Source organism: Aquarana catesbeiana, linkage group LG11 (assembly GCF_042186555.1).
Source record: "Aquarana catesbeiana isolate 2022-GZ linkage group LG11, ASM4218655v1, whole genome shotgun sequence".
NCBI lineage: Eukaryota > Metazoa > Chordata > Amphibia > Anura > Ranidae > Aquarana > Aquarana catesbeiana.
Genome location: NC_133334.1, coordinates 170,606,389 through 170,624,708, shown reverse-complemented (window position 1 = coordinate 170,624,708; position 18,320 = coordinate 170,606,389). Strand labels below are relative to the sequence as shown.

Genomic DNA, 18,320 nt, shown 5'->3' with positions numbered 1-18,320 from the left:
TGTAAATATAAATCCAATAAACTATATATAGCAAAGATATCGATAACATAACACCATGCATTAAAAGGAATATATAAATCAAAAGTGCTCGTGCTCCGTGATATTGCACTCAGTCCTCAATGCAGGGTTGTGTTTTGGCCTAGGCCGACAAGGCCTAGGCCTAGGGTGGCATTTTGCGGGGGGCGGCAAAAAGGGCCGCCCCCCGCATGAGAGAAAGCCCCCCCACCCGTCTTGCCGATTCCCGGCTCCCGCTGCTCTCTGAGCCGGGAATCGGCAAGACGGGTGGGGGGGTTTTCTCTCATGCGGGGGGGCGGCGTGTGTCACTCGCGCCCCCATAAGCAGCAGGTGACAGGTGGAGCCTTAAGCTCCGCCTACCCTCCCTTGCACTGCTTTTCTGCAGTGAATCTTCTCCTCGGCCCTGGGGCGGGATCTAGCTGTGACGTCAGGAGGAGAGAAAGGAGCACGAGGGAAACCCCCAGGACAGCAGGTACAATGATTGAATAAAGTATATTAGTGTTATGGGCACTGGCAGCATTTGATGGGCACAGGCAGAATTTGATGGGCACAGTGGCTGCATTTGATGGGCACAGTGGCTGCATTTGATGGGCACAGTGGCTGCGTTTGATGGCACAGTGGCTGCATTTGATGGCACAGTGGCAGGGTTTGATGGGCACAGTGGCTGCATTTGATGGCACAGTGGCTGCGTTTGATGGGCACAGTGGCTGCGTTTGATGGCACAGTGGCTGCATTTGATGGCACAGTGGCTGCATTTGATGGCACAGTGGCAGCGTTTGATGGGGCACAGTGGCTGCAATTGATGGGCACAGTGGCTGCGTTTGAGGGCACAATGGCTACGTTTGATGGCACAATGGCTACGTTTGATGGGGCACAGTGGCTGCATTTGATGGGGCACAGTGGCTGCGTTTGAGGGCACAATGGCTACGTTTGATGGCACAATGGCTACGTTTGATGGGGCACAGTGGCTGCATTTGATGGGGCACAGTGGCTGCAATTGATGGGCACAGTGGCTGCATTTGATGGGCACAGTGGCTGCATTTGATGGGCACAGTGGCTGCGTTTGATGGCACAGTGGCTGCATTTGATGTTCACAGTGGCTGCATTTGATGGGCACAGTGGCTGCGTTTGTTGGCACAGTGGCTGAGTTTGATGGGCACAGTGGCAGCGTTTGATGGGGCACAGTGGCTGCAATTGATGGGCACAGTGGCTGCTTTTGAGGGCACAATGGCTACGTTTGATGGCACAATGGCTACATTTGATGGGCACAGTGGCTGCATTTGATGGGGCACAGTGACTGCGTTTGATGGGGCACAGTGAGGCTGCAATTGATGGGCACAGTGAGACCCCCCCTCCGTGATAGCATTAAAACTCAACAGCTAAAAATACTGTAGCTGCTGACTTTTAATATTAGGACACTTACCTGTCCAGGGATCCAGCGATGTCGACACCTCAGCCGATTTTCGTATTGGTTCTTGGGTTTTGCCACTATCATTCATGGTAAGGGAAACCGACCGGTTCCCTACTGCACATGTGCGAAGTGCGTTGCACTTTCTGAATGGCCCAGTGGAGGAAGGAGGAGGGAGGCAAACTTCGGAGGGGACAGCGCAGTCTCCCGGAAGTGGGGAAGGGTACCTGTCAGAAACAGGTACCCGTTCCCCCCTGAAAGGTGCCAAATAAGCCTAAAGAGGAAGGGGTGTTGTTTACAGATGATAGGGTGGGTCTTAAACAGGAAGGGGTGTGGCCTCGGCAGGATGGGGTGGGTCGTATTTAAATTAGGGGGGTGCATGCGTTTAGTCAGGCCTAGGGCAGCACAAAACCTAAATACACCACTGCCTCAATGAGGATAATATAAAACTAAACCACAATAGTCTATATAGAAAATAAAGTGCTCATGCTCCGTGAATATCAATTAATCCTTGATGAAATATTTAAACCAAACAGCAAAAGTCTATAGTAACATCAATCATGTGATATTGGTGTCTTTATGCGTGGTGCACACACAACCCCCACAGGGTGTTCCCTCACCTTAGGGGCTTAAATAATAAGCCTGTAATAGATAGCAGTAGCCTGCAGAGATCCTCCTTTGCTTCCTTTATCCTATGCAGGTTTGTGGAACACTAATATGGAACACAGGACACCTGCTCCTTCCGATAATAACCCAGCTCAGAGGTCTCTATTTTCTCCAGGTATGTTCAGAAAATCTCCTCATACATCACATGCAGGAAATGACAGAGGCATGCAATAGCGTGATACAGTTTAAAAAGTTTTTAATTGCACATAAAACTCCACATATATACAACTCACATTTCAAAAAATAAAAATGCCATTGCCCATGACAGCCGCCTGCCAGTGCCCATCACAGCTGCCTGTCAGTGCCCATCACAGCCATCTGTCAGTGCCCATCACAGCCCCAGTCAGTGCCCATCACAGCCGCTAGTCAGTGCCCATCAGTGCTGCCTATCAGTGCCCATCAGTGCTGCATATTAGTGCCACCTATCAGTGCCCATCAATTCTACATATCAGTGCATCCTCATTAGTGCTTATCAGTGCCACCTTATCAGTGCCAACTCATCAGTGCCCATCAGATCTGCCACCTTATCAGTGCCAACTCATCAGTGCCCATCTGTGCCGCCTCATCGGTGCCCGTCAGTGAAGGAGAAAACAAAATTTTATAACCAAAATGAAGAAAAACTTTTTTTTTCAAAAATTTTGTTCTTTTTTAGTTTGTTTAGCAAAAGATAAAAAACAGCAGAGGTGATCAAATACCGCCAAAAGAAAGCTCTATTCGTGGGAACAAAATGATAAAAAATTTGTTTGGGTACAGTGTAGCATGACCGCGCAATTGTCATTCAAAGTGCGACAGAGCTGAAAGCTGAAAATTGTCCTGGACAAGAAGCGGCGAAAGTGCCTGGTATTGAAGTGGTTAAAGGCATCGGTCAGCTGGCCACCTTCTCCACCAATCTCCCTCTGACTGAACTAAGCCTCAGAAACACATTGTCCAGCACCAGAAAGTGGTAACCTCCCAGGGTCTGAAAGGCATTACACAAACTTTTCTTCAAGGCGTCCTGAAGATGTTTCATTCTCTGCTTCTTCTGCGAAGGCAGGATGAGCTCTGCAACTTTACCCTTGTAATGTGGATCAAGAAGGGTTGCCAGCCAGTAGTGATCCCTCTCCCTGATACCACGAATCCTAGGGTCCTTTCGCAGGCTTTGCAGATACATTGGAGCCCATGCAGCGTAAGTTTGCAGAGGCATTTGATTCTGAGTCCTCTGGATCACTAAAGATGACATTGTCAGGACTAAAAACCATCTCTTGAAGACTTCAATAGGTGAAACCATGTGAGCTGCCACCCTAAACCTAAATATCCTGAATAAACACAAAAAATAATATAATCAGCTGCTCGCACTACCCACATTTCCCCAAACCATGATAATGCAATATATATATATATATATATATATATACATATATATATATATATATATATATATATATATATATATATAAACACACTGTGCAGTGTTAATAATGTAAATATAAATCCAATAAACTATATATAGCAAAGATATCGATAACATAACACCATGCATTAAAAGGAATATATAAATCAAAAGTGCTCGTGCTCTGTGATATTGCACTCGGTCCTCAATGCAAGGTTGTGTTTTGGCCTAGGCCGACAAGGCCTAGGCCTAGGGCGGCATTTTGCGGGGGGCGGCAAAAAGGGCCGCCCCCCGCATGAGAGAAAGCCCCCCCACCCGCCTTGCCGATTCCCGGCTCCCGCTGCTCTCCGAGCCGGGAATCGGCAAGACGGGTGGGGGGTTTTCTCTCATGCGGGGGGGGGCGGCGTGTGTCACTCGCGCCCCCATAAGCAGCAGGTGACAGGTGGAGCCTTAAGCTCCGCCTACCCTCCCTTGCACTGCTTTCCTGCAGTTAATCTTCTCCTCTGCCCTGGGGCGGGATCTAGCTGTGACGTCAGGAGGAGAGAAAGGAGCACGAGGGAAACCCCCAGGACAGCAGGTACAATGATTGAATAAAGTATATTAGTGTTATGGGCACTGGCAGCATTTGATGGGCACTGGCAGCATTTGATGGGCACTGGCAGAATTTGATGGGCACAGTGGCTGCATTTGATGGGCACAGTGGCTGCATTTGATGGGCACAGTGGCTGCGTTTGATGGCACAGTGGCTGCATTTGATGGCACAGTGGCAGCGTTTGATGGGCACAGTGGCTGCATTTGATGGCACAGTGGCTGCGTTTGATGGGCACAGTGGCTGCATTTGATGGCACAGTGGCTGCATTTGATGGCACAGTGGCAGCGTTTGATGGGGCACAGTGGCTGCAATTGATGGGCACAGTGGCTGCGTTTGAGGGCACAATGGCTACGTTTGATGGCACAATGGCTACGTTTGATGGGCACAGTGGCTACGTTTGATGGGGCACAGTGGCTGCATTTGATGGGGCACAGTGGCTGCAATTGATGGGCACAGTGGCTGTGTTTGATGGGCACAGTGGCTGCGTTTGATGGCACAGTGGCTGCATTTGATGGGCACAGTGGCTGCGTTTGATGGGCACAGTGGCTGCGTTTGATGGCACAGTGGCTGCGTTTGATGGGCACAGTGGCAGCGTTTGATGGGGCACAGTGGCTGCAATTGATGGGCACAGTGGCTGCGTTTGAGGGCACAATGGCTACGTTTGAGGGCACAATGGCTATGTTTGATGGGCACAGTGGCTGCGTTTGATGGGGCACAGTGACTGCGTTTGATGGGGCACAGTGAGGCTGCAATTGATGGGCACAGTGAGACACCCCCCCCCCCCCGTGATAGCATTAAAACTCAGCAGCTAAAAATACTGTAGCTGCTGACTTTTAATATTAGGACACTTACCTGTCCAGGGATCCAGCGATGTCGACACCTCAGCCGATTTTCGTATTGGTTCTCGGGTTTTGCCACTATCATTCATGGTAAGGGAAACCGACCGGTTCCCTACTGCACATGTGCGAAGTGCGTTGCACTTTCTGAATGGCCCAGTGGAGGAAGGAGGAGCGGGGGCAAACTTCAGAGGGGACAGCGCAGTCTCCCGGAAGTGGGGAAGGGTACCTGTCAGAAACAGGTACCCGTTCCCCCCTGAAAGGTGCCAAATAAGCCTAAAGAGGAAGGGGTGTTGTTTACAGATGATAGGGTGGGTCTTAAACAGGAAGGGGTGTGGCCTCGGCAGGATGGGGTGGGTCGTATTTAAATTAGGGGGTGCATGCGTTTAGTCAGGCCTAGGGCAGCACAAAACCTAAATACACCACTGCCTCAATGAGGATAATATAAAACTAAACCACAATAGTCTATATAGAAAATAAAGTGCTCGTGCTCGTGCTCGTGCTCCGTGAATATCAATTAATCCTTGATGAAATATTTAAACCAAACAGAAAAAGTCTATAGTAACATCAATCATGTGATATTGGTGTCTTTATGCGTGGTGCACACACAACCCCCACAGGGTGTTCCCTCACCTTAGGGGCTTAAATAATAAGCCTGTAATAGATAGCAGTAGCCTGCAGGGATCATCCTTTGCTTCCTTTATCCTATGCAGGTTTGTGGAACACTAATATGGAACACAGGACACCTGCTCCTTCCGATAATAACCCAGCTCAGAGGTCTCTATTTTCTCCAGGTATGTTCAGAAAATCTCCTCATACATCACATGCAGGAAATGACAGAGGCATGCAATAGCGTGATACAGTTTAAAACGTTTTTAATTGCACATAAAACTCCACATATATACAACTCACATTTCAAAAAATAAAAATGCCTTTTAAAGTGCTATAGTGCTGAGGGTGACATACAGTATGTCACAAAAGTGAGTACACCCCTCACATTTTTGTAAATATTTTATTATATCTTTTCATGTGACAGCACTGAAGAAATGACACTTTGCTACAATGTAAAGTAGTGAGTGTACAGCTTGCATAACAGTGTAAATTTGCTGTTCCCTCCAAATAACTCAACACACAGCCATTAATGTCTAAACCGCTGGCAACAAAAGTGAGTACACCCCTAAGTGAAAATGTCCAAATTGGGCCCAAAGTAACAATATTTTGTGTGGTCACCATTATTTTCCAGCACTGCCTTAACGCTCTTGGGCATGGAGTTCACCAGAGCTTCACAGGTTGCCACTGGAGTCCTCCTCCACTCCTCGATGATGACATCACGGAGCTGGTGGATGTTAGAGACCTTGTGCTCCTCCACCTTCCGTTTGAGGATGCCCCACAGATGCTAAATAGGGTTTAGGTCTGGGGACATGCTTGGCCAGTCCATCACCTTTCTCCTCAGCTTCTTTAGCAAGGCAGTGGTCATCTTGGAGGTATGTTTGGGGTTGTTATGATGTTGGAATACTGCCCTGCGGCCCAGTCTCTGAAGAGAGGGGATCATGGTCTGCTTCAGTATGTCACGGTATATGTTGGCAGTCATGGTTCTGTCAGACTTTCACATACTTGGCCGATGAGCCCAATGGAGCAGAGGAAGGCCTCCCTTACATATCTGACTCGCGGCCCTGGTAGTATGAACAGGAGGCACAGGAGTGCAGAGTGGTACGAGAGCCTGGCGGGTAGTAGCAGAAGAGACGGCTCTGAATCCAGGTGCAGGATGGCTGGAGACCATTGGACAGCAGATAGGCAGGCAGGTACACTGGCAGAAGATGCTGAGCAGGAGCAGAGCAGGCAGGTTGGGTCACAGGCAGGGTTGGCAACAGGCAGGCAACGAGGTACAGAGGAGCAGACGAGTTCAGAGTCAAAGGCAGGCCGAGGTCAGTTGCAGGCAGAAGACAAAGGATAATCCAAAGGGCAAGTCAGGAAATCAAATGTTCAAGCAGATAACAGGAGCGGGGTCACAGGGAGCTGCAGATCAGACATCACCGATCCAAGGTGCACTGTCAGTTTAAAATAGACTAGTTGGCACCAAGTGCGGCGCACACGCCCGCACACCGGTGTGCACACCAGCGCGCACCGGTGTGCACACCAGCACTGTGTCCATTATGGGAACTTCTTTGACAGTGCCCCCTCCTTATGGGCAGCCTCCAGATGCCCAGTAGGGCCAGTCTAGTAACATGGGAACTTTTGAAAGCCTGTATAAGCTTCTCAGCACGTAAATTGCTTTCAGGCTCCCAGGAATTGTCTTCCAGACCATACCCCTTCCATTTGCTTAGATACTGGATTTGGTTGTGCCTCTTCCTGCAATCCAGGATTGCTTCCACCTCAAATTCTTCCTCGTTGTTGACTATTATAGGTTCTGGTGGACAAGTACTTCGGCCAGCAAAGGGATTAGGAACAACAGGCTTTAACAGTGTCACATGAAAGACTCTAACGGTAAGTCGAGCTCATAAGTGACATTATTAATTTTCCTCTTTACAGAAAAAGGTCCCATGAATCTAGGACCTAGCTTCCTCGAGGGACAAGCCATCTTTAGGTTAACCATTGATAACCATACCTGGTTGCCGGGTTCCAGAATAAGTTCTCCTCGCTTCTTCCTGTCAAACATCTTTTTGTTATATTCCTGAGTCTTGGCCTGAGTCCTGTAAAATTTTATTATATGTGAGAAAGATGTCCATTGATTCGGGGTGACTGCAGGAATGGCACACACAGGTATAGAGCTGGGCAGGAAAGACGGATGGAAGCCGTAGTTGGCAAAAAATGGTGTCTGCTTGATGGCAGAATGCAGGGAGTTGTAGGAAAACTCAGCTAGAGGCAGTAAAGCGACCCAGTCATCCTGTGAGAAGGCAGAGAAGCAACGGAGGTATTGATTCAAAGTCTGACTAGTTCTCTCCGTTTGCCCGTTCGTCTGGGGGTGATAAGCAGAAGAAAACACCAACTCAATCTCAAGGGAACCACAGAGAGCAGTGGCGGAACTATAGGGGTCGCTGCAGTCGCACTTGCGAATGGGCCCTGCCATTCTGCCACTGTGGGGGGGCCAAGACCTGGCATCTCCCCCTGCATCACTGGCTTGCCTTTTAGAATGCAGTGGGGGGAGATGGGAGGCAACGATCGGCAGCTCTATTGTGCCTGTAGGCGGTGGGATCTCCCTGGAGCTTGCAATTCTCTCTTCCCGAGTGTCAGTGTATACAGTGGATAGAAGAGGGGAGGGGCCTCTGACCCAGGCAGGTATCAGTTTCACTTTCAGTGAGTCGCTCTGCTTGTACACTGCTGCTGATACATGCCCGGGTCAGAGGCCTCCCCTCTCCACTGTATACACTCAGGAGAAGAACTACAAGCCTCATGGAGATCCCCCTGCTTGTGGACACCATAGAGCTGCCGATCGCCGCCTCCCACCTCCACCAGCCAGGTACATGGGGAACCTCTTGAAGGAGGGGGGTCAGCTGTCTGGGGACCCTGATGTAGGGGGGGGGCTTTCTGGGGACACTAATGTAAGGGGAGGCTCTCTGGGGACCCTGATGTAAGGAGGGGGCTCTCTGGGGACCCTGATGTGAGGGGGGCTCCCTGGGGACCCTGATGTTAGGGGGGCTCCCTGGGGACCCTGATGTAAGGGGGGGCTCTCTGGGGACCCTGATGTAAGGGGGGGGCTCTCTGGGGACCCTGATGTAAGGGAAGGCTCTCTGGGGACCCTGATGTAAGGGGGGCTCTCTGGAGACCCTGATGTAAGGGGGGGCTCTCTGGGGACCCTGATGTAAAGGGGGTTCTCTGGGGACCCTGATGTAAGGGGAGGCCCTCTGGGGACCCTGATGTAGGGGGGCTCTCTGGGGACCCTGATGTAAGGGGGAGCTCTCTGGGGACCCTGATGTAATGAGGGGGGCTCTGGGGACCCTAATATAAGTAGGGAGGCTCTCTGGGGACCATGATGTAAGGGGGGTTCTCTGGGGACCCTGATGTAAGGGGAGGCTCTCTGGGGACCCTGATGTAAGGGGGGGGCTCTCTGGGGACCCTGATGTGAGGGGGGCTCCCTGGGGACCCTGATGTTAGGGGCTCCCTGGGGACCTTGATGTTAGGGGGCTCCCTGGGGACCCCGATGTAAGGGGGGGCTCTCTGGGGACCCCGATGTAAGGGGGGGCTCTCTGGGGACCCTGATGTAAGGGAAGGCTCTCTGGGGACCCTGATGTAAGGGAAGGCTCTCTGAGGACCCTGATGTAAGGAGTGGCTCTCTGGGGACCCTGATGTAAAGGGGGTTCTCTGGGGACCCTGATGTAGGGGGGCTCTCTGGGGACCCTGATGTAAGGGGGGCTCTCTGGGGTCCCTGATGTAGGGGAGGCTCTCTGGGGACCCTGATGTAAGGAGGGCTCCCTGGGGACCCTGAAGTAAGGGGGGTTCTCTGGGGACCCTGATGTAAGGGGAGGCTCTCTGGGGACCCTGATGTAAGGGGAGGATCTCTGGGGACCCTAATGTAGGGGGAGGCTCTCTGGGGACCCTTATGTAAGGGTAAGCTTTTTAGGGACCCTAATGTAGGGGGAGGCTCTCTGGGGACCCTGATGTAAGGAGGGGCTCTCTGGGGACCTTGCTGTTAAGGGGAGCTCTCTAGGGACCCTGATGTAATGAGGGGGGCTCTGGGGACCCTAATATAAGTAGGGAGGCTCTCTGGGGACCCTGATGTAAGGGGAGGCTCTCTGGGGACCCTGATGTAAGGGGAGGATCTCTGGGGACCCTAATATAGGGGGAGGCTCTCTAAGGACCCTGATGTAAGGAGAGGCTCTCTGGAGACCCTGATGTAAGGGGGGCTCTCTGGGGACCCTGATGTAAGGGGAGGCTCTCTGGGGACCCTGATGTAAGGGGAGGCTCTCTAGGGACCCTGATGTAGGGGGGGCTCTCTAGGGACCCTGATGTAAGGGAAGGCTCTCTGGGGACCCTGATGTAAGGGAAGGCTCTCTGAGGACCCTGATGTAAGGAGTGGCTCTCTGGGGACCCTGATGTAAAGGGGGTTCTCTGGGGACCCTGATGTAGGGGGGCTCTCTGGGGACCCTGATGTAAGGGGGGCTCTCTGGGGTCCCTGATGTAGGGGAGGCTCTCTGGGGACCCTGATGTAAGGAGGGCTCCCTGGGGACCCTGAAGTAAGGGGGGTTCTCTGGGGACCCTGATGTAAGGGGAGGCTCTCTGGGGACCCCGATGTAAGGGAAGGCTCTCTGAGGACCCTGATGTAAGGAGTGGCTCTCTGGGGACCCTGATGTAAAGGGGGTTCTCTGGGGACCCTGATGTAAGGGGGGCTCTCTGGGGTCCCTGATGTAGGGGAGGCTCTCTGGGGACCCTGATGTAAGGAGGGCTCCCTGGGGACCCTGAAGTAAGGGGGGTTCTCTGGGGACCCTGATGTAAGGGGAGGCTCTCTGGGGACCCTGATGTAAGGGGAGGATCTCTGGGGACCCTAATGTAGGGGGAGGCTCTCTGGGGACCCTTATGTAAGGGTAAGCTTTTTAGGGACCCTAATGTAGGGGGAGGCTCTCTGGGGACCCTGATGTAAGGAGGGGCTCTCTGGGGACCTTGATGTTAAGGGGAGCTCTCTGGGGACCCTGATGTAATGAGGGGGGCTCTGGGGACCCTAATATAAGTAGGGAGGCTCTCTGGGGACCCTGATGTAAGGGGAGGCTCTCTGGGGACCCTGATGTAAGGGGAGGATCTCTGGGGACCCTAATATAGGGGGAGGCTCTCTAAGGACCCTGATGTAAGGGGAGGCTCTCTGGGGACCCTGATGTAAGGGGGGCTCTCTGGGGACCCTAATATAGGGGGAGGCTCTCTAAGGACCCTGATGTAAGGGGAGGCTCTCTGGGGACCCTGATGTAAGGGGGGCTCTCTGGGGACCCTGATGTAAGGGGAGGCTCTCTGGGGACCCTGATGTAAGGGGAGGCTCTCTGGGGACCCTGATGTAGGGGGGGCTCTCTGAGGACCCTGATGTAAGGAGTGGCTCTCTGGGGACCCTGATGTAAAGGGGGTTCTCTGGGGACCCTGATGTAGGGGGGCTCTCTGGGGACCCTGATGTAAGGGGGGCTCTCTGGGGTCCCTGATGTAGGGGAGGCTCTCTGGGGACCCTGATGTAAGGAGGGCTCCCTGGGGACCCTGAAGTAAGGGGGGTTCTCTGGGGACCCTGATGTAAGGGGAGGCTCTCTGGGGACCCCGATGTAAGGGAAGGCTCTCTGAGGACCCTGATGTAAGGAGTGGCTCTCTGGGGACCCTGATGTAAAGGGGGTTCTCTGGGGACCCTGATGTAAGGGGGGCTCTCTGGGGTCCCTGATGTAGGGGAGGCTCTCTGGGGACCCTGATGTAAGGAGGGCTCCCTGGGGACCCTGAAGTAAGGGGGGTTCTCTGGGGACCCTGATGTAAGGGGAGGCTCTCTGGGGACCCTGATGTAAGGGGAGGATCTCTGGGGACCCTAATGTAGGGGGAGGCTCTCTGGGGACCCTTATGTAAGGGTAAGCTTTTTAGGGACCCTAATGTAGGGGGAGGCTCTCTGGGGACCCTGATGTAAGGAGGGGCTCTCTGGGGACCTTGATGTTAAGGGGAGCTCTCTGGGGACCCTGATGTAATGAGGGGGGCTCTGGGGACCCTAATATAAGTAGGGAGGCTCTCTGGGGACCCTGATGTAAGGGGAGGCTCTCTGGGGACCCTGATGTAAGGGGAGGATCTCTGGGGACCCTAATATAGGGGGAGGCTCTCTAAGGACCCTGATGTAAGGGGAGGCTCTCTGGGGACCCTGATGTAAGGGGGGCTCTCTGGGGACCCTAATATAGGGGGAGGCTCTCTAAGGACCCTGATGTAAGGGGAGGCTCTCTGGGGACCCTGATGTAAGGGGGGCTCTCTGGGGACCCTGATGTAAGGGGAGGCTCTCTGGGGACCCTGATGTAAGGGGAGGCTCTCTGGGGACCCTGATGTAGGGGGGGCTCTCTAGGGACCCTGATGTAGGGGGGGCTCTCTGGGGACCCTGATGTAAGGGGAGGCTCTCTAGGGACCCTGATGTAAAGGGGGTTCTCTGGGGACCCTGATGTAAGGAGGGTTCTCTGGGGACCCTGATTTAAGGGGAGGCTCTCTGGGGACCCTGATGTAGGGGAGGCTCTCAGGGGGCCCTGATGTAAGGGGGCTCTCTGGGGACCCTGATGTAAGGGGAGGCTCTCTGGGGACCCTGATGTAAGGGGTGTTCTCTGGGGACCCTGATGTAAGAGGAGGCTCTCTGGGGACCCTGATGTAAGGGGAGGATCTCTGGGGACCCTAATGTAGGGGGAGGCTCTCTGGGGACCCTTATGTAAGGGTAAGCTTTTTAGGGACCCTAATGTAGGGGGAGGCTCTCTGGGGACCCTGATGTAAGGAGGGGCTCTCTGGGGACCTTGATGTTAAGGGGAGCTCTCTGGGGACCCTGATGTAATGAGGGGGGCTCTGGGGACCCTAATATAAGTAGGGAGGCTCTCTGGGGACCCTGATGTAAGGGGAGGCTCTCTGGGGACCCTGATGTAAGGGGAGGATCTCTGGGGACCCTAATATAGGGGGAGGCTCTCTAAGGACCCTGATGTAAGGGGAGGCTCTCTGGAGACCCTGATGTAAGGGGGGCTCTCTGGGGACCCTGATGTAAGGGGAGGCTCTCTGGGGACCCTGATGTAAGGGGAGGCTCTCTAGGGACCCTGATGTAGGGGGGGCTCTCTAGGGACCCTGATGTAGGGGGGGCTCTCTGGGGACCCTGATGTAAGGGGAGGCTCTCTAGGGACCCTGATGTAGGGGGGGGCTCTCTGGGGACCCTGATGTAAGGAGGGGCTCTCTGGGGACCTTGATGTTAAGGGGAGCTCTCTGGGGACCCTCGTGTAATGAGGGGGGCTCTGGGGGACCCTAATATAAGTAGGGAGGCTCTCTGGGGACCCTGATGTAAGGGGAGGCTCTCTGGGGACCCTGATGTAAGGGGAGGATCTCTGGGGACCCTAATATAGGGGGAGGCTCTCTGGGGACCCTGATGTAAGGGGGCTCTCTGGGGACCCTGAGGTAAGGGGAGGCTCTCTGGGGACCCTGATGTAAGGGGAGGATCTCTGGGGACCCTAATATAGGGGGAGGCTCTCTAAGGACCCTGATGTAAGGGGAGGCTCTCTGGGGACCCTGATGTAAGGGGGGCTCTCTGGGGACCCTAATATAGGGGGAGGCTCTCTAAGGACCCTGATGTAAGGGGAGGCTCTCTGGGGACCCTGATGTAAGGGGGGCTCTCTGGGGACCCTGATGTAAGGGGAGGCTCTCTGGGGACCCTGATGTAAGGGGAGGCTCTCTGGGGACCCTGATGTAAGGGGAGGCTCTCTGGGGACCCTGATGTAAGGAGTGGCTCTCTGGGGACCCTGATGTAAAGGGGGTTCTCTGGGGACCCTGATGTAGGGGGGCTCTCTGGGGACCCTGATGTAAGGGGGGCTCTCTGGGGTCCCTGATGTAGGGGAGGCTCTCTGGGGACCCTGATGTAAGGAGGGCTCCCTGGGGACCCTGAAGTAAGGGGGGTTCTCTGGGGACCCTGATGTAAGGGGAGGCTCTCTGGGGACCCCGATGTAAGGGAAGGCTCTCTGAGGACCCTGATGTAAGGAGTGGCTCTCTGGGGACCCTGATGTAAAGGGGGTTCTCTGGGGACCCTGATGTAAGGGGGGCTCTCTGGGGTCCCTGATGTAGGGGAGGCTCTCTGGGGACCCTGATGTAAGGAGGGCTCCCTGGGGACCCTGAAGTAAGGGGGGTTCTCTGGGGACCCTGATGTAAGGGGAGGCTCTCTGGGGACCCTGATGTAAGGGGAGGATCTCTGGGGACCCTAATGTAGGGGGAGGCTCTCTGGGGACCCTTATGTAAGGGTAAGCTTTTTAGGGACCCTAATGTAGGGGGAGGCTCTCTGGGGACCCTGATGTAAGGAAGGGCTCTCTGGGGACCTTGATGTTAAGGGGAGCTCTCTGGGGACCCTGATGTAATGAGGGGGGCTCTGGGGACCCTAATATAAGTAGGGAGGCTCTCTGGGGACCCTGATGTAAGGGGAGGCTCTCTGGGGACCCTGATGTAAGGGGAGGATCTCTGGGGACCCTAATATAGGGGGAGGCTCTCTAAGGACCCTGATGTAAGGGGAGGCTCTCTGGGGACCCTGATGTAAGGGGGGCTCTCTGGGGACCCTAATATAGGGGGAGGCTCTCTAAGGACCCTGATGTAAGGGGAGGCTCTCTGGGGACCCTGATGTAAGGGGGGCTCTCTGGGGACCCTGATGTAAGGGGAGGCTCTCTGGGGACCCTGATGTAAGGGGAGGCTCTCTGGGGACCCTGATGTAAGGGGAGGCTCTCTGGGGACCCTGATGTAAGGGGAGGCTCTCTGGGGACCCTGATGTAGGGGGGGCTCTCTAGGGACCCTGATGTAGGGGGGGCTCTCTGGGGACCCTGATGTAAGGGGAGGCTCTCTAGGGACCCTGATGTAAAGGGGGTTCTCTGGGGACCCTGATGTAAGGAGGGTTCTCTGGGGACCCTGATTTAAGGGGAGGCTCTCTGGGGACCCTGATGTAGGGGAGGCTCTCTGGGGACCCTGATGTAGGGGAGGCTCTCAGGGGGCCCTGATGTAAGGGGGCTCTCTGGGGACCCTGATGTAAGGGGAGGCTCTCTGGGGACCCTGATGTAAGGGGGGTTCTCTGGGGACCCTGATGTAAGGAGGGCTCCCTGGGGACCCTGAAGTAAGGGGGGTTCTCTGGGGACCCTGATGTAAGGGGAGGCTCTCTGGGGACCCTGATGTAAGGGGAGGATCTCTGGGGACCCTAATGTAGGGGGAGGCTCTCTGGGGACCCTTATGTAAGGGTAAGCTTTTTAGGGACCCTAATGTAGGGGGAGGCTCTCTGGGGACCCTGATGTAAGGAGGGGCTCTCTGGGGACCTTGATGTTAAGGGGAGCTCTCTGGGGACCCTGATGTAATGAGGGGGGCTCTGGGGACCCTAATATAAGTAGGGAGGCTCTCTGGGGACCCTGATGTAAGGGGAGGCTCTCTGGGGACCCTGATGTAAGGGGAGGATCTCTGGGGACCCTAATATAGGGGGAGGCTCTCTAAGGACCCTGATGTAAGGGGAGGCTCTCTGGAGACCCTGATGTAAGGGGGGCTCTCTGGGGACCCTGATGTAAGGGGAGGCTCTCTGGGGACCCTGATGTAAGGGGAGGCTCTCTAGGGACCCTGATGTAGGGGGGGCTCTCTAGGGACCCTGATGTAGGGGGGGCTCTCTGGGGACCCTGATGTAAGGGGAGGCTCTCTAGGGACCCTGATGTAGGGGGGGCTCTCTGGGGACCCTGATGTAAGGAGGGGCTCTCTGGGGACCTTGATGTTAAGGGGAGCTCTCTGGGGACCCTCGTGTAATGAGGGGGGCTCTGGGGGACCCTAATATAAGTAGGGAGGCTCTCTGGGGACCCTGATGTAAGGGGAGGCTCTCTGGGGACCCTGATGTAAGGGGAGGATCTCTGGGGACCCTAATATAGGGGGAGGCTCTCTGGGGACCCTGATGTAAGGGGGCTCTCTGGGGACCCTGAGGTAAGGGGAGGCTCTCTGGGGACCCTGATGTAAGGGGAGGATCTCTGGGGACCCTAATATAGGGGGAGGCTCTCTAAGGACCCTGATGTAAGGGGAGGCTCTCTGGGGACCCTGATGTAAGGGGGGCTCTCTGGGGACCCTAATATAGGGGGAGGCTCTCTAAGGACCCTGATGTAAGGGGAGGCTCTCTGGGGACCCTGATGTAAGGGGGGCTCTCTGGGGACCCTGATGTAAGGGGAGGCTCTCTGGGGACCCTGATGTAAGGGGAGGCTCTCTGGGGACCCTGATGTAGGGGGGGCTCTCTGAGGACCCTGATGTAAGGAGTGGCTCTCTGGGGACCCTGATGTAAAGGGGGTTCTCTGGGGACCCTGATGTAGGGGGGCTCTCTGGGGACCCTGATGTAAGGGGGGCTCTCTGGGGTCCCTGATGTAGGGGAGGCTCTCTGGGGACCCTGATGTAAGGAGGGCTCCCTGGGGACCCTGAAGTAAGGGGGGTTCTCTGGGGACCCTGATGTAAGGGGAGGCTCTCTGGGGACCCCGATGTAAGGGAAGGCTCTCTGAGGACCCTGATGTAAGGAGTGGCTCTCTGGGGACCCTGATGTAAAGGGGGTTCTCTGGGGACCCTGATGTAAGGGGGGCTCTCTGGGGTCCCTGATGTAGGGGAGGCTCTCTGGGGACCCTGATGTAAGGAGGGCTCCCTGGGGACCCTGAAGTAAGGGGGGTTCTCTGGGGACCCTGATGTAAGGGGAGGCTCTCTGGGGACCCTGATGTAAGGGGAGGATCTCTGGGGACCCTAATGTAGGGGGAGGCTCTCTGGGGACCCTTATGTAAGGGTAAGCTTTTTAGGGACCCTAATGTAGGGGGAGGCTCTCTGGGGACCCTGATGTAAGGAAGGGCTCTCTGGGGACCTTGATGTTAAGGGGAGCTCTCTGGGGACCCTGATGTAATGAGGGGGGCTCTGGGCACCCTAATATAAGTAGGGAGGCTCTCTGGGGACCCTGATGTAAGGGGAGGCTCTCTGGGGACCCTGATGTAAGGGGAGGATCTCTGGGGACCCTAATATAGGGGGAGGCTCTCTAAGGACCCTGATGTAAGGGGAGGCTCTCTGGGGACCCTGATGTAAGGGGGGCTCTCTGGGGACCCTAATATAGGGGGAGGCTCTCTAAGGACCCTGATGTAAGGGGAGGCTCTCTGGGGACCCTGATGTAAGGGGGGCTCTCTGGGGACCCTGATGTAAGGGGAGGCTCTCTGGGGACCCTGATGTAAGGGGAGGCTCTCTGGGGACCCTGATGTAAGGGGAGGCTCTCTGGGGACCCTGATGTAAGGGGAGGCTCTCTGGGGACCCTGATGTAGGGGGGGCTCTCTAGGGACCCTGATGTAGGGGGGGCTCTCTGGGGACCCTGATGTAAGGGGAGGCTCTCTAGGGACCCTGATGTAAAGGGGGTTCTCTGGGGACCCTGATGTAAGGAGGGTTCTCTGGGGACCCTGATTTAAGGGGAGGCTCTCTGGGGACCCTGATGTAGGGGAGGCTCTCTGGGGACCCTGATGTAGGGGAGGCTCTCAGGGGGCCCTGATGTAAGGGGGCTCTCTGGGGACCCTGATGTAAGGGGAGGCTCTCTGGGGACCCTGATGTAAGGGGGGTTCTCTGGTGACCCTGATGTAAGGAGGGCTCCCTGGGGACCCTGAAGTAAGGGGGGTTCTCTGGGGACCCTGATGTAAGGGGAGGCTCTCTGGGGACCCTGATGTAAGGGGAGGATCTCTGGGGACCCTAATGTAGGGGGAGGCTCTCTGGGGACCCTTATGTAAGGGTAAGCTTTTTAGGGACCCTAATGTAGGGGGAGGCTCTCTGGGGACCCTGATGTAAGGAGGGGCTCTCTGGGGACCTTGATGTTAAGGGGAGCTCTCTGGGGACCCTGATGTAATGAGGGGGGCTCTGGGGACCCTAATATAAGTAGGGAGGCTCTCTGGGGACCCTGATGTAAGGGGAGGCTCTCTGGGGACCCTGATGTAAGGGGAGGATCTCTGGGGACCCTAATATAGGGGGAGGCTCTCTAAGGACCCTGATGTAAGGGGAGGCTCTCTGGAGACCCTGATGTAAGGGGGGCTCTCTGGGGACCCTGATGTAAGGGGAGGCTCTCTGGGGACCCTGATGTAAGGGGAGGCTCTCTAGGGACCCTGATGTAGGGGGGGCTCTCTAGGGACCCTGATGTAGGGGGGGCTCTCTGGGGACCCTGATGTAAGGGGAGGCTCTCTAGGGACCCTGATGTAGGGGGGCTCTCTGGGGACCCTGATGTAAGGAGGGGCTCTCTGGGGACCTTGATGTTAAGGAGAGCTCTCTGGGGACCCTCGTGTAATGAGGGGGGCTCTGGGGGACCCTAATATAAGTAGGGAGGCTCTCTGGGGACCCTGATGTAAGGGGAGGCTCTCTGGAGACCCTGATGTAAGGGGAGGATCTCTGGGGACCCTAATATAGGGGGAGGCTCTCTGGGGACCCTGATGTAAGGGGGCTCTCTGGGGACCCTGAGGTAAGGGGAGGCTCTCTGGGGACCCTGATGTAAGGGGGGTTCTCTGGGGACCCTGATGTAAGGGGAGGCTCTCTGGGGACCCTGATGTAAGTAGGGAGGCTCTCTGGGGACCCTGATGTAAGGGGGGATCTCTGGGGACCCTGATGTAAGGGGAGGCTCTCTGGGGACCCTGATGTAAGGGGAGGCTCTCTGGGGACCCTGATGTAGGGGGGGCTCTCTAGGGACCCTGATGTAGGGGGGGCTCTCTGGGGACCCTGATGTAAGGGGAGGCTCTCTAGGGACCCTGATGTAAAGGGGGTTCTCTGGGGACC

General features: G+C 55.3%; 2 long non-coding RNA genes across 2 annotated transcripts in view; both read left to right on the top strand.

The window, feature by feature from the left end:
- LOC141112340 (uncharacterized) overlaps positions 1–2,206 on the top strand; it is a 39,027-nt gene extending 36,821 nt beyond the window's left edge. Inside the window, exon 3 of the long non-coding RNA XR_012236578.1 lies at positions 2,124–2,206. This is a non-coding gene — a long non-coding RNA (uncharacterized lncRNA). The remainder of the gene's footprint in view (positions 1–2,123) is intronic.
- A 6,010-nt stretch (positions 2,207–8,216) lies between these two features.
- Positions 8,217–18,320, top strand: part of LOC141112336 (uncharacterized) — a 37,891-nt gene continuing 27,787 nt past the window's right edge. The window contains exon 1 of the long non-coding RNA XR_012236577.1: positions 8,217–8,343. This is a non-coding gene — a long non-coding RNA (uncharacterized lncRNA). The remainder of the gene's footprint in view (positions 8,344–18,320) is intronic.